Genomic DNA, 13,733 nt, shown 5'->3' with positions numbered 1-13,733 from the left:
CGCTACATGGAGGTTTAACTGTAGTCCTGGTACTGAATGACCAGCATGGAACATGCAGGCAAAGACAAGTTGACCGAAGGCAACTTTTTATTTCAGGAGCAACACATACATTTACAGTGCGCACTGTGTTTGAGAGCACAATATTGACTTCAGGCAGGGAACCGCATTGCTACCAAAAAATGCCTTATTGCCACCAGTCTTTGAGAACTGCTTTTGTTTGTTTATATTCAGTATTACTCAGTCCGTCATGCGCAGCAATAACCTGTTCAGTTCGGCTTTTGAAACAACTGTATGCGCAATTCAGGTGATCCTTAGTCGGCAATGGTGGCCTTCAGTGATTCATGTTGCGTGTCTGTTTGTTGGCCTTCCTCTCAATGACACCTTGGATGCAGTAGTAGAGCAGCTTTAAATCTGGAGAACTAGGAGGCCATCTGTTGAGGTAATCGTGGAAGTTGCTGACCAGCCACTCCTGAGTAATGCGGACGGTATGAGTCTGAGCCGAGTCTTGCTGCAGACATGAGGCCTTTCTTTTAACCTCCTAGCAAACAATGCTGTTGATGAAATTTCAACCAAGAGTCTTTTCGTGCCTATAACAGCATCTTTTGGCACAACTAAAATTTGTATTGAACAGCCCTTACTGAATGCAGATTGGACACAGAGCGCCACAGTAGACACAAGCTGGACTCATCAGAAGCCAGTAATAACAGCCAGCTTGTGATGGGCCTGCAAGGGTGTTAAAACAGTCTCTATCCTTGGCTTTACAATGGTGCCAAGCCCCTTCACATTCGCTGCAGCATTAATGGCGGAGTCTTTTTGAAAAGAGTGTGGTGGCGTGATGTTAGCCTCATTGCTGGCGATAACACCATCACAGACAAATTTCATGTGCATCACTGTAGGCACTTGTCAACACCTGGCCAAAGCCACCTGTCATTATAGCAGCCAACTTTTTGGTTGTAATTGTTCTTCTCGTGTGAAAAAAAATTAAAAAAAAAAATGGGGCATTCCAGGCTCCATGGGCTTCAACTTGCTTAGCAAGCTCTTGGAACAGAGCCGACGATTCTCCAGAGTTTTATTGAACATGAATTTTCCCCACATGGCGTTGGAATGTTACTTCAACTCCTTGTGCACCATGAGCCTGAGAGTTGACTCCGAGACTTGAAGCTAATTTTGCATTGGCCCTCAGTGAGTTTTGTCAGTAATCATCCAGGAGGCACTTTTCATCACAAATGCAATGCGAGTGCCAGAGCAAGAGTTCTTCCCATACTTTGCTACGTTTAGAAAGGTGGCAGTTTCCAAGTTGCTGTGCAGTGCGGCCAGGGCGATGAGGTTGAGAAGGCATCACACCTCCTGCATCAACCTGTACACTTCTGTTTGAAGCAAGCCTACGCAGCATGAATGATAAGTTGTCGGTAAACAAGAACCTGCACGCCTATAAGGCTGCTGGTGTCTACGGTGATAAGTAGTATTGTGAAATACCTTGTGCACTCTGTATAGTTAAACACCGTTAAAGAGCAATCGCTTCAGCAGTTGTGATTCCACATGTAGCTGCGTGAAATCCTCTGCATGTGGTTCCTGTGGTACCCTTTAACAACCCGTAAGGGATTGCAGTGCAGTCGCAAAGTAAGGTAGGTGTTCAGCTGCACACATGCAAGCTGGTTGACATTAGGTGCACACAGCCTGAGCTAAAGACCAGTGATGCTTGTGCACTGTGGCGACTTCTCTGCACTGCACAGCATCAAAGAGAATGCTGGCATAGAGATGACTGTTCCCATCATTAGAAACAGCTGCTTCCTTGTAGTGACTGGAGTGAGGCATCTGAGAACTATAAATGTGCACTTGGATGCGAGAGGGCCAGGTCTAGGGAACGCAGCATGGCAAGCAAGAATGCAGCGACAGTAGTGTTTTTTTCCATGGTATGATGTGCAGGATGCAAGGCATCCGGCTTACCATAGCCATTATTGGACCAGATGCGTTAAAAAATCTCTTCCACACTGAAAAGAGGAGCTGTTCATACCTTACACCGAGAAATTGCAGTCAACAATATGAAGCAGAAATGCCTTTCTGATTAACAGTTGCATTTTTCGAAAATTGGGCTGTTTGGATCATGAGTTTTCTAGATACTTTTTTCTCGCATTTAAAAACAAGACATTAGCACTACATGGGCTGTTTTTGGTTCGGATGTACTGTCACTTCTGATAGTTTTCTGCGGTCCCGCGAGCTCTGTCTTAATGAAGTTTCACTATGTTTTCCAGAGACTGGGCTACGGGCATTTTCTCCAATATATTGGACATTAGTTTTTGAGCCCGTGCTCCTATCCCAAGGCATTTATCTTCATAAAAGCAGGCTGCCCGATATGTTAGACAGCTATTGGAGCCATCTATGCAGCATTGATAAAACTGTACTGCTCAAATTCCCAATAAAAAATTCAGCAAAATTTAGTTTCAAAATGGTGTCACTTAATGTCACGGTAATCATACACCTGCCCAAGAAGAAAGTACTGTTTCTGGTATTTCTACCTACTTTCAGAGTAACTATTTCATAGCGAGAAGCAAATGTGTGGAAGTAATTTAAAGTACCCATGCTTAATCTGAATGTATTTTTTTTTTTTTGTCCAATAAGTTTGACATCATACTGAGCTGAACCAATCAGTCCTATTGAAAAAAATATTCAACTATTTTTAGCTTCGTAATCCTACCGACTTATTCTGAAAGTCGACAAAAAAGCGGGACCCTAAATGCATCCTGGGTCAAGGGCAGCTATACCCATCCAAAGAACTTGCGAAAACAAATTTATAATCGCACACCTAATTTTTTATGCACTGGCTCAAAGCACTGGACAGCACTTTTTTGCATGTAGTAGAATTCCCCATCTCTTTATCCCCATTTGAATAATGTTTGGTATGCTGCGATATTTCCTCTCTGGATATCTCTGGGTCAAATTATGGACCACTCCTGAATTGTGCAGTATCATTTCAAACATTTTTTTATTTTTTTTTTTTTCAATTATATTTAGCGTTACCTTGTTTATATTTTAGGGGGGGGCAAGACTGCTTCCAGCCACGTTCATTAAAGCGGGAGAGAGAGAGAGAGCAGAACTTTTTATTTATTCCAGCGGATGAAGAGGCTCCGGCCCTCCGTCGCTTGGGATGTGTGAGCGAAAAAGTGAGCGACGCGACAAGGCGGCGCGGCGAAAGCGATCATAGTCCGCTCCGTCGCCTACTGGGGAAGACGCATGCACGCGGCAGTGCGAACCGAGCGAAACAACAACGCTCTGTGTAGGTTGTGTGGCTGGCATTTGGCTGGCATAGTGGCTTAGTACACCGCAAAACTACTGCCAAATGCAACAACAGTCATAACAATTGCAAGTTATTTTGCGACAACAAGCCAAAGGAAAATGTATTTACAACAAACCGTATCGAATGTGTGTTAAAGTCTGTACGAATAGTCACGTGACCCCTTGTTTCTTTTGTTTCGGTTGCGATTAGACGTTCTTTGAATCCTTGGCTATTCACCATTGTTCGTACAAAGCGAAAAAGTTACGCGGTTGTGCACAATCACAATGCAACGCAGCAAAATAAAGAAGGCCGAGGCTGGAGTCACGCCCGTGGCAGCAGCCGACCCCACACATGTTTCACCTACTGCCACGCACGAAAATACGTCACACTCACGTGACCCGTGCATGATGACGTCAGTGCTTTGGTATCTGTTACAGCACCTTTTGCATGACATTGTGGCCCATAAGGTTTGACAGCAGTAGTCAGTAAGCCAAGCACAGATTCCTCGTAGCACACTTGTTTCATGCAGGTTACCTGCATGGTTGGTCAAAGGACCCCATGCCTTGGGGTGTGCAGTTAAGCTGCACAATGGGGAACTTGTGAAGCTGCCAAAGTTTATCAGGGAAGCAGACAAGACCCATCCTCACCTTACATACATCTTGAGCTTTGGGCTATTTGTGCCTCATAAAATGAGTCAAAAGATTGTGACCTATTATATACATTCTGCTTCATAAAGTGCTTTTAAATGGCACCTTCGTTTCTTAACAAAGGTAGGACTTTTCAATAACCAAGATAAAGCAAAAAAATTATGCCGAATTTAAATTTACTGCAAAAGCATGGGGTAAATGAAGATGTGAGGTATGTCTGATGCCGTGGCCTTTGTCTTCAACTATTTGAGGAGGCCTCTTGCAGTTGGCAGGTGACATGAACAGGTGACTCCTGTGATGTCACAAGACCGCAAGTCGCGGTGAAATCGGCAAGTGCTGCTAACTTTAGCTTCGCCATAGAGATGGGAGGGTGACATCAGAATCGCCTTCTAGGACTCTTGAGTCCCAGGCTAGACATGCTACCCTAGGTCACACAAGCACATTCATACGGCTTGGTTAAAGTTGGGCTTTATATCTATGTCACTCCTGGCAGCTTGAGCAGCACACATTACGGCCCACCTCACAGCATGCCTCTGGCAGGTGGCATGGCTGGCCACTTTTCGGCTGTTTCTGTGACATCATCTGTCTTAAATTTACCTGCCTTTGTGTTTGCTTCCATTAAATGTGCGTGTGACATCAGCAGCGACATATGTTCTCATGTGGTTTAACCATGTAAACTGTCCTGATCTTCAATCTGCTTTAAAATAGCAGGCCTGGTCCTTTATGGCAGTTGTCAAATGCCGAGAAACTTGCGCTAAGCGATACAAGGAACAGCAGGCAAGAAGATACAAAGTCATCTACATGCACCTTATATCACGTATATCAAAATAAACTACGCCAAACTAGTGTTCTTGCTTGCTTTATTAAATTTCCCACATTAAAAATTTTTTTCAGGTGTATATAACAGCAAAAGAGCAGCATTTCTTCGTTACAGTACAGATCTAAGTATGACCATTTTTGCATTAACTACACTTACACTGAATACTCGGGCTCACAAAAAGACTGAGGTAGACCCTAAGTTCCATGCCGCGGCGACCCCTTTTGTGATGGGTAAACCAAGGCGCCCTTAGGTTGTGAGATGTCAGTGCACGTTATAAAACCCAGGTGGTTGAAATTTCTGGACCATTCTACTATGCTTTGAGACATTAAACCCATTAACTAAAGAAGTAAACTCCAAGTGATCTTTCTTTACCCACACAGGAGTAGCACATTATACGGCTGAAAAGAAAGTTAACTGAATCACAGAAAATGTGAGCGCATGCAGCTGTAGGTATAATAATCTACTGGTAGTAAATTTACTGCCAGCTGGTTCTTAAAAGGACATGCATGTCTACACATACTGCTATGACAGGAAGCACACTTCTAAGCAGTAATAATTTTTTTTTAGTTCCTAAAGCTTTGAATAAACATGTGCATGTCTTTTGAGTGTCCTGCGTACGCTGACAAGCGTGCATACTACGAACATAGCATAGAAAGGCTCTCCCCAGTGCCTTTAACAAGGGGCATTGTTTTAGGTCTCTTAGCCTGCCCTAGGCAACAGAGACTCGCAACAAACTTTTTATTTACGTATTTGAAAGACATTGGACTTTTAGACAAACTAAGTTCACCTTGAATGTCACACTGTGGTATTTTTCACGCTGTGAACTCTATAAGCACATTTATCGGACTATGCATTTCATCATTTCATTTTGTACCATTACTCCACAATGCACCTTAGAACACACTTAATGGCTGCATTTTATCTCCCTCTTCATTTCGTTTAATCTCCTCAGGATTCTTTTTCCATCTTTACCTCCCGAATTCCCCTTCCTACACAGAGTAGCATGTCAGAGAAATTTAAACGGCTAAAATCTCTGTTCTTCATTAAAGAGTCTCTCTCTCTGTGCATGTCTTTTGACTTTGTGGCCAGCAGGCACCATCACAACACTTTGAACTCGCACAGAGAACATACTTTTGTCGGCATAAAGGAATTTTTCAAGCTCACAAGACTTTCAGAATAAAAACAACCATGGTAATATATATGTCTCTTTGTGTGCATTCTTGTGACAACGTACCAGGCACATGGACTCTTGCGAAATTGCTGCACCTACTGTCCAGTAACCAAACATTTAAACGCCCAGCACAGCAATCCTGTTTTGATCTGTATTTTTTCATGTTTTCGAAATAGCACAAGTGCACTGTTCCACAGTCAAGAGATGTGTAAGAATGCCCTTCCCGGTTGAATTGAGGCCTTTTGTAGGTATACAGAGTCAGCACCTGCGACTCAAGCCCCAACATCAACTACAGTTAATGTCATGACACATAAGCCAAGGTGGGGCTCATTTCTAGAAGAGTCAGTATTTTCGTCCACATGGGCATGCCTGCTACGAGCAATGACGAATATGTTTTGAAAATGCCCAAATATTGCAGACAAGAAAAGCATACTCTGCAAAGTCTGCATTAACCGTGCCCATGACATGGACGAGCAGGGTCATGTGTTTCTAGTGAAAGTAGCAAAGGACAATTAAGCTCGGCTCAGTGACTACTTTTATTTCTTGAAGTACTGGGGAAGGTTGAGAGGTTCTGGGTGAAAACAGAACATATATGAGGCAACACAAGCAGAAGTGCTTTTAAACTGATGAAGAAAGTATACCTAAGTTCTTTTGGACCGCAATAGAAAATGAATTGACTGGTTCTGTTCAGAATTTGTGGTAGTAGCACAGCACAAAAGGGTAAACAAGGATCAATATATTTCTAGCATCATCCTGACATTTCAACAACTCATTTGGCATCCTGGACAGTATGACGAAATATTTACAGCTATATGAGAAAAGTTAACCTTTGTTTATATTTTACGAATTAACAGTTAACTAAAATGTAAGCATGTACAACAAGGCACAACATGAAGTCCCGGCGACCCATGACATGAACTAAAATACAGTGATGATCATCTGCCCTGGTGCTTCTCTGCAGTGCACAGGTACAGAGGGGCGAAGCATACACAACAAACGGTGTGCTAGCATACAGGCAGGCTGTGCCTAAAACAGCTGAAAGCAACAACGATGCACTTACATATGAAGGCCAGTTCTCGGGAAAGCAACATAAAAAAAAAAAGATACTGCAACAGCAAGTAGCTATACGGGTAGCTACCGCACCAAATTAACATGTACTACGTACTACTTTACGTACTACTTTAAGTACAGCACTGCACACTTGAAGAAGACGTGACCAAAGGGGCTGTAAGCAACTCGCACTGTACACAAACCTCGCAAGTACACACACTGTCCCGCTTGTATCCCAACGACGTGAAGGAACCGGGAGCACAAATGATTGAAGTATCTAGCGCAAATTTTACGATAAATGACTGATGCAATAAATCCACAGTGAATTCTTTTTATATAAATTTCAGTAATGCTAAGAGAGCCTTACCAAAACAGTCAATGCGGGAAGTGTTCTCAATGTGGTAATATGGTCCCTGGAAAGAGACATGACACTACAGGGTTTTGAATATTTGAGGGCTGGGATTTAAAAAATTCCTGTGCAAAATCTACTAACCCATTCGAGCTGAAATAACGTTCACAAAGTAGCAAAATATAGTCTACGTTATCTGATAAGTGATTAAACATCGGTACTTGCCTAGATTTCTCGAAATCAAGAAAAAACTGCTCTCGGTGGCGTGCACAATTTTCGCAGAAGAGAGTCGAAAAGCTATTTTGGCATGGTGCGTCATCTGTCGGGTAGCGAGGCAAGCGCGCCGACGGCCGGGATGGAGCTTGTCTCACTGCTTGACAAATGACGTATCATGTCAAAATAGCTTTTCGACTCTCTTTTGTGAAAATTGTGCACGCCGCCGTGAGAAGTTTTTCCTCAATTTCGGAAAATCTAGGCAAATACCAATGTTGAATCACTTATCAGATAACGTAGACGATATTTTTCTACTTTGTGAACGTTATTTCAGCTGGAATGGGGGAGTAGATTTTGCATAGGAATTTTTTAAATCCCAGCTTCCAAATATTCAAGACCCTAGTGCGCCGCCATTTGTAATACGTCCCGCAGTGAAAGTAGCTTGCAGCAGTGCCGCACTGTACCATTTGTTGACAAAAAAAAAAAAAAAAGAAAGCAACCGCAAATGAAAATATTGTACTTAAAAATTAAATTTCAGGCTCTATAAAGGTCCGCATAGATGGTGTGTTTTAGTTTTCGCCTGCCGATTCTGTTATACCATCCATGGCTGCAGCTGAGATGGCAGACGACGCGGCCTGGGAGACACGAGAACACCATACACGAGACAGTACGATACAACTTCGAGTGTCTCAGAGAATTGCAGTGAACAGGACATCCGACCAAACGACGCCGAAGCCTAGCTATATATTATCCGTAGAGCTTCCGTATAAGCAATTCTAGGTTACATGAAATGCGAATCACACTATAGGGTCGCGGTAGTGCGCGCGGCCTGTTATCATATGTGCCACATATATTACAAGTGAGACATATATGTACCACAGAAAGAACAGGGTGCTCGCATTTGGGCGTAACAGCTGGTTGAATATATTACGAAACGAGCTGTGGTGATCATGCAAAATAGTAATAAAAAACTAAAATATTTATTTAATGCATGCGGGTTGAACGCGGCACATATTATATCTGCCGAATTTTTCAGCGCTGGAAAATATTTACTTACTGCCCCATCTCAATGATTTTCCAGGTACGCTGTTTTTGAAAGAGAAAAAAAAGGAACGCTGTAGAATGATGGAATGCAAGGACGTCTTCAGTATACAAACAGGGGGCTTCTCTGCATGTCAACTTATGTTGCTGTAAAGCCCACCCATTATATTTTTTTTACAAAAAAGTACCCGATATCCTCTTCACTGGCTGTCATGCTGCATCGTGGGCGGAAGCCGGCAAAGCAGTGATAGGAATTGGTTAATGTGATAAAAAAGATCCATGTTGAAAATTTATAACTTTTGCTACAAATATATTCTACAATTTAGCTCAAAGGACGGGATTGCTGCACATATATTGGTCATGTTAATGTAAAGTGCTTGCCCGCAGAGTTAACCGCATGCAAAGGTGATGACAAGACCTGTTTCCGCTCATAGATACATGCTTCATCTATGCCAATAAACAATGAACAAGAAGCAAATCAGCAATTGCCAAATAATTCTTCAGCTGGTAGCAACATTAGAATAATAAAACTATTGTGTAAGTTGTATTATTGTTTGTGTTACATAAGTAATTATCTGATCTTTTCAATGTTATAATTATTATGTTGTTATAAATTATCAAAGAATATCATTATGTTGTATTATAAACATTATTTAACATTACAAAGCAAAATCCCTTTGATATAGTCTTCTCTACATCGTTATGCACTTTTTCAATAATAACTGTAAAACAACATAATAAAAATATACTTGATGCAATGGGTTGCAGAATTTTCCCCCTCTCTCTTACCGCAAAGACATTTTTACCTAACAGTACTTTGCAACTAAATCTCTTAAATTCTGCCTGCAACAGAGCACATGCACAGATATAGTATTTTGTTAGAAAGGTTTGCTTACTACCCATTCATCACTAACCCATGGGGCACCCTTTTTTTTTTTCTATTTACATAAACAATAAAGCAGAGGGCTCCGGCTACTCATTTTCACCCACTCATATGAATCACCTGGTCTGACACTAAGCATTACGTTAACATATCTACATAATATCACACAAACACAATCAGTACACTAGCATATAAAACCAAGTACTATATAGCACCTCTTAATTATGGCCTGGTTATTATATGCTTGGCTCCATGCATGGTATCGACGCGAGTGCACCGAGTTGTATATGTTGTTTAGTGTTGTGCAGGAAAATATATATGTCACTATATGACTTGTTGGAGTCACTCTAGCTAAAAATTGTTTAGCTGTTTGACTGGAGATGAAAATTTTCCATCTGGAAACAAAAATACATTCCAGATATGGATAGGTAGTTCAATAATCGAGCCTGAAAACTATGTCATTCTGGCAGGAATATGGTTTCCAGCTGGAAAGAAGTGATTTTCCGTTCAAAATCCCAGCTGTAATTCAAATTATTTTAATTCAATTCATCTAATTTATGCTGAACATTTCATTTATGAACTCTTGGACAAAAAACTGCAGAGACAGTTTAGGACAAGGTAAGGGAGGCTGCAGTGACAGGATTATCAAAAAGTTCAAACAAGAAGTTTCTAACGAAAAAATTCAGCCTTTTCTGAGTGCATGCATACAAGTGAAAGATGAACCAAAGTACCGCCAATATGCAAAATTACTATTCCTAAAATAACATAGCAAAATGCACACGAAATTCCCATTTATAGGTTCAGTGAACAAGGTACCATGCATTGCACAGTAAAATAGAAAACACAGGTCCCTCTAGAAATATTGAACACAAAACTTTGTCACTCACATGGTTGATACCGGAAAAATACAGTTTATTTAGTAGAACCAGCACTGTACAAGTTAAAAGACTGAAGGAGGCAATTAGTTTGGCAATGTCAAATCATCCCTTTTTCACAGGTACAAAATATTAAAACAATATTGCTCCTGATTGGGTTATTAAATTGCTGACATTTTTCGTCATCAAAGTGCAAATGATAAAAAGATGGTAATAATAAATTATAAAAAAATAATATAGATAGACAATTTGATACTGAATGGTGTTGAAGCTTGACAGTACATTGTTTATAAAACAAACGGCTTTTTTTTTTTTCTAGAGGCAGAAGTGCACTGATGTCTTTTTTTTAGTAGTTGCCTTCCATACCAGCATGCAATAGCTAAGGTGGGAACAGAATATGACATGGTAAACTTGATTCTGGGTCTGAAAGAGGGCATACCTACAACACAGGAGTTTTTTGGATACCTGCTCAATATGACTATCCCATGTCAGCTGACTTGAGAATACACACCTAGAATTTTATGCTGTATCACAACGTTTATTTCATGACTTCTTAATTTTAAATTGAGGCTTGGGGAAACATGTTTGTTTTTAGGTGCAAATAAAATTCCTTCGATTTTAGTTTCATCAATTTTTAGGCTGTTTATTTGGTAGTTCAAGTAGTTTTTACAGTGCACTAGCTGTTAGCCATTTCAAACATATCAAGTTTATTAGTTGAGCTAAAAAACAAACTTAAGTTGATGCATGAGATCATTTATGTATAAATTAGATTTAAGAACATCCCAAGAATGCTGCCTTGTGGAACATAGGTGCAAATCCATCTAACTGGCTTAAGGAACAAATTTCTAGTTCATCCCAGTTGGATAACAATGGATCCCCAACTGTAATTCAACTACGATTAACTGGAAATTTGTTGCTTAAACCAGTTAGACCAGCTAAGGTTTCAACTGGCATAGCAAATTAGAATGATAGCCATTGATGTGAATGTACCGAGTTCAGCCGGTTAGATATATGATCGCAAAAGAGCATGGGCACTGTAACAATCTAATTTATTAAGAGTTACATGGCATAATAAAACAAAAATACAATCCTCATAAAACAAAATACAAACCTCGTCACGTAGCGGTGACGAGGTTGACGACACAAATGAAGGGGGTCGATGATTGCACTAAAGAAACTCTTTATTTGGGCTGACTTGCGCCCGCAAAAGAACTAAGCAACTCGGCGGCGGCGATAGAAACAAACGTGCTCGTCGATCGTCGAACAAAGAATGCCCGTCACACTCGGCAGCGCTCAATTTAAAGGCTGCACAGAAGAATCTAGATAACGTCGCAAACAGCTACCAGCACGGGCTGGAACATTGTGGAAAGACAAGCGAGTGGCCGGAACCTTCGAGACAGATCTCGGTGCGTCTTGCGCTACAACAGAACTGATAAAGGTGTGACTCGCGACATCGAGCAGTAACAAACAAAAATTACGGAACTGATACGCGGTCCGGAATCAGAGTGATAAGCCTGTATGCCGGCGGCTGTTAAAAAACAACAAATACTGTTTTGAAGGTTTCGCGGCATTACTCCCCCCTTAAAAAAAAAAACATCGCTTCGATGTTCCAAAACAAAGCAACTAAACATAAGCAAATTTTAAACACCACACATTCTTTAACGCGCGTAATATGGCTTCAGTCGTACAACATGTATAATTTCTGGGCGTGCGCGTCGCCGTTGTGATGCTGACATTCCGTCGGGAATGACTTCATAGTCCAGTGGGCCGACGCGGCGAATGATTTTGTACGGGCCAAAGTATCGACGCAACAACTTTTCACTTAATCCGCGACGGCGAACAGGTGTCCAAACCCACACTTGGTCTCCTGGATTGTACTCTGCGTGGCGTCGTCGTAAATTGTATCGTCTGCTGTCGGTGCGCTGTTGGTCCTTTAAAATACGCAGCCGTGCGAGTCGTCGGGCTTCCTCTGCACGCTGCAGGTAGGCGGCGACGTCAAGGTTGTCCTCGCTAGTTACTTGGGCCTTGGTGTCCGATCTCGGCTCCGTCGTTTCTTCAGGTCATGGCCGGGGCATACCGTTGTTACTACGCTGGACGGCGGTGTCTGTTTGCGCTCTGGTCGTGTTGTCGTCGTGTGGAGCAGAGATGAAATGGCTGCGTCGTCGTTAGTGGTCGTCGTCGGCGGAGGATCTTCGTCTTTTCGCCGTTCACCTCCAAAGGTTGCTCTGTTTAGTTTCCCCTGCGCGGGCTTGGGGACCTTCCGCGCATACTCTCATCATAGGTACGGCCTGGCGACGCAAAGCGGGCCCTGTACGGCGATGGAGATCTGAACCGGTGGCTTGGTGTCGCAATCTCGCCGCTACGCAGGTAGTTGTCAATTTCTTGTGGTCGTTCACCTGGGCGTGGTCGTGGAGCGTCGACTGCAAATCCGCGGAGACCGATTTGTCGGTACGGGCAGTGGCGCAGAATGTGGCCGGCCTCACCGCAGTGGAAGCATAATGGCCGGTTGTTCGCTGTCCTCCATGCGTCGCACTTCCTGGGGTTTGGGGGTCGTTGGTAGGCTTGGCGGGCGGGGGTCAAGGGGCGGTTTTCAGGAACAGGACGGTAGCGGCAAGGGCTGGGAAAGTCATCACGTCGGGGCGGAGGGCGACGTAATGCACCAGCGTAGTTCATTGCTGTTGCCTCTTGCGCTGAAACAGTCGCAGCCGTCGCTTGAGGAACGCCCAGCGCCTGCTGGACTTCTTCACGGACGACGTCCGCGAGCGTCGCCACCTGGGGTTGTTGCGATGATGGCATCAATCGGCGGAGCTCCTCTCGCACGATCTCCCGGATGAGGTCCCGAAGGTTCTCTCCGCTTGCAGATGCGCTGGGGTAGTGGGTTGAGCAGTCCGGCTGAAGTGGTCGCTCGTAGTGGCGCATCCGGGTGGCCAACGTCTTCTCGATAGTAGACGCCTCCGTTTCAAATTCGGCCACAGTTCTTGGCGGATTTCGCACAAGACCCGCAAAGAGCGACTCTTTAACGCCTCTCAATAAAAGTTTGACTTGCTCACTTTCGGTCATATTTGGGTCGGCGCGGCGAAAGAGGCGCTTCATCTCCTCAACATACGCCAGGACAGGCTCGTTAGGGAGTTGAATTCTTGATTGGAGGAGGGCCTGGGCTCTTTCCTTTCGGACGGCGCTTGAAAAGGCAGTCAGAAACGCTTCCTTGAAAATCTCCCAATCCTTCATAGCTGCCTCATGATTTTCGAACCAAACTCGGGCATGTCCTTGAAGAAAAAAGTAGACTTGCCTGAGTTTTGCGGCGTCGTTCCAGCCATTGAATTCTGCAACACGGTCGAAAAGGTCCATCCAGTCTTCTGCATCTTCGTCCGGTCGTCCATGGAAGCAGGGGGGCTCACGGGGTTGAACGA

The sequence above is a fragment of the Amblyomma maculatum genome, chromosome 1 (assembly GCF_055883805.1).
Source record: "Amblyomma maculatum isolate TAMU_Amacu chromosome 1, ASM5588380v1, whole genome shotgun sequence".
In the NCBI taxonomy this organism is placed as follows: Eukaryota; Metazoa; Arthropoda; class Arachnida; order Ixodida; family Ixodidae; genus Amblyomma; species Amblyomma maculatum.
This window is presented reverse-complemented; position numbering follows the sequence as displayed.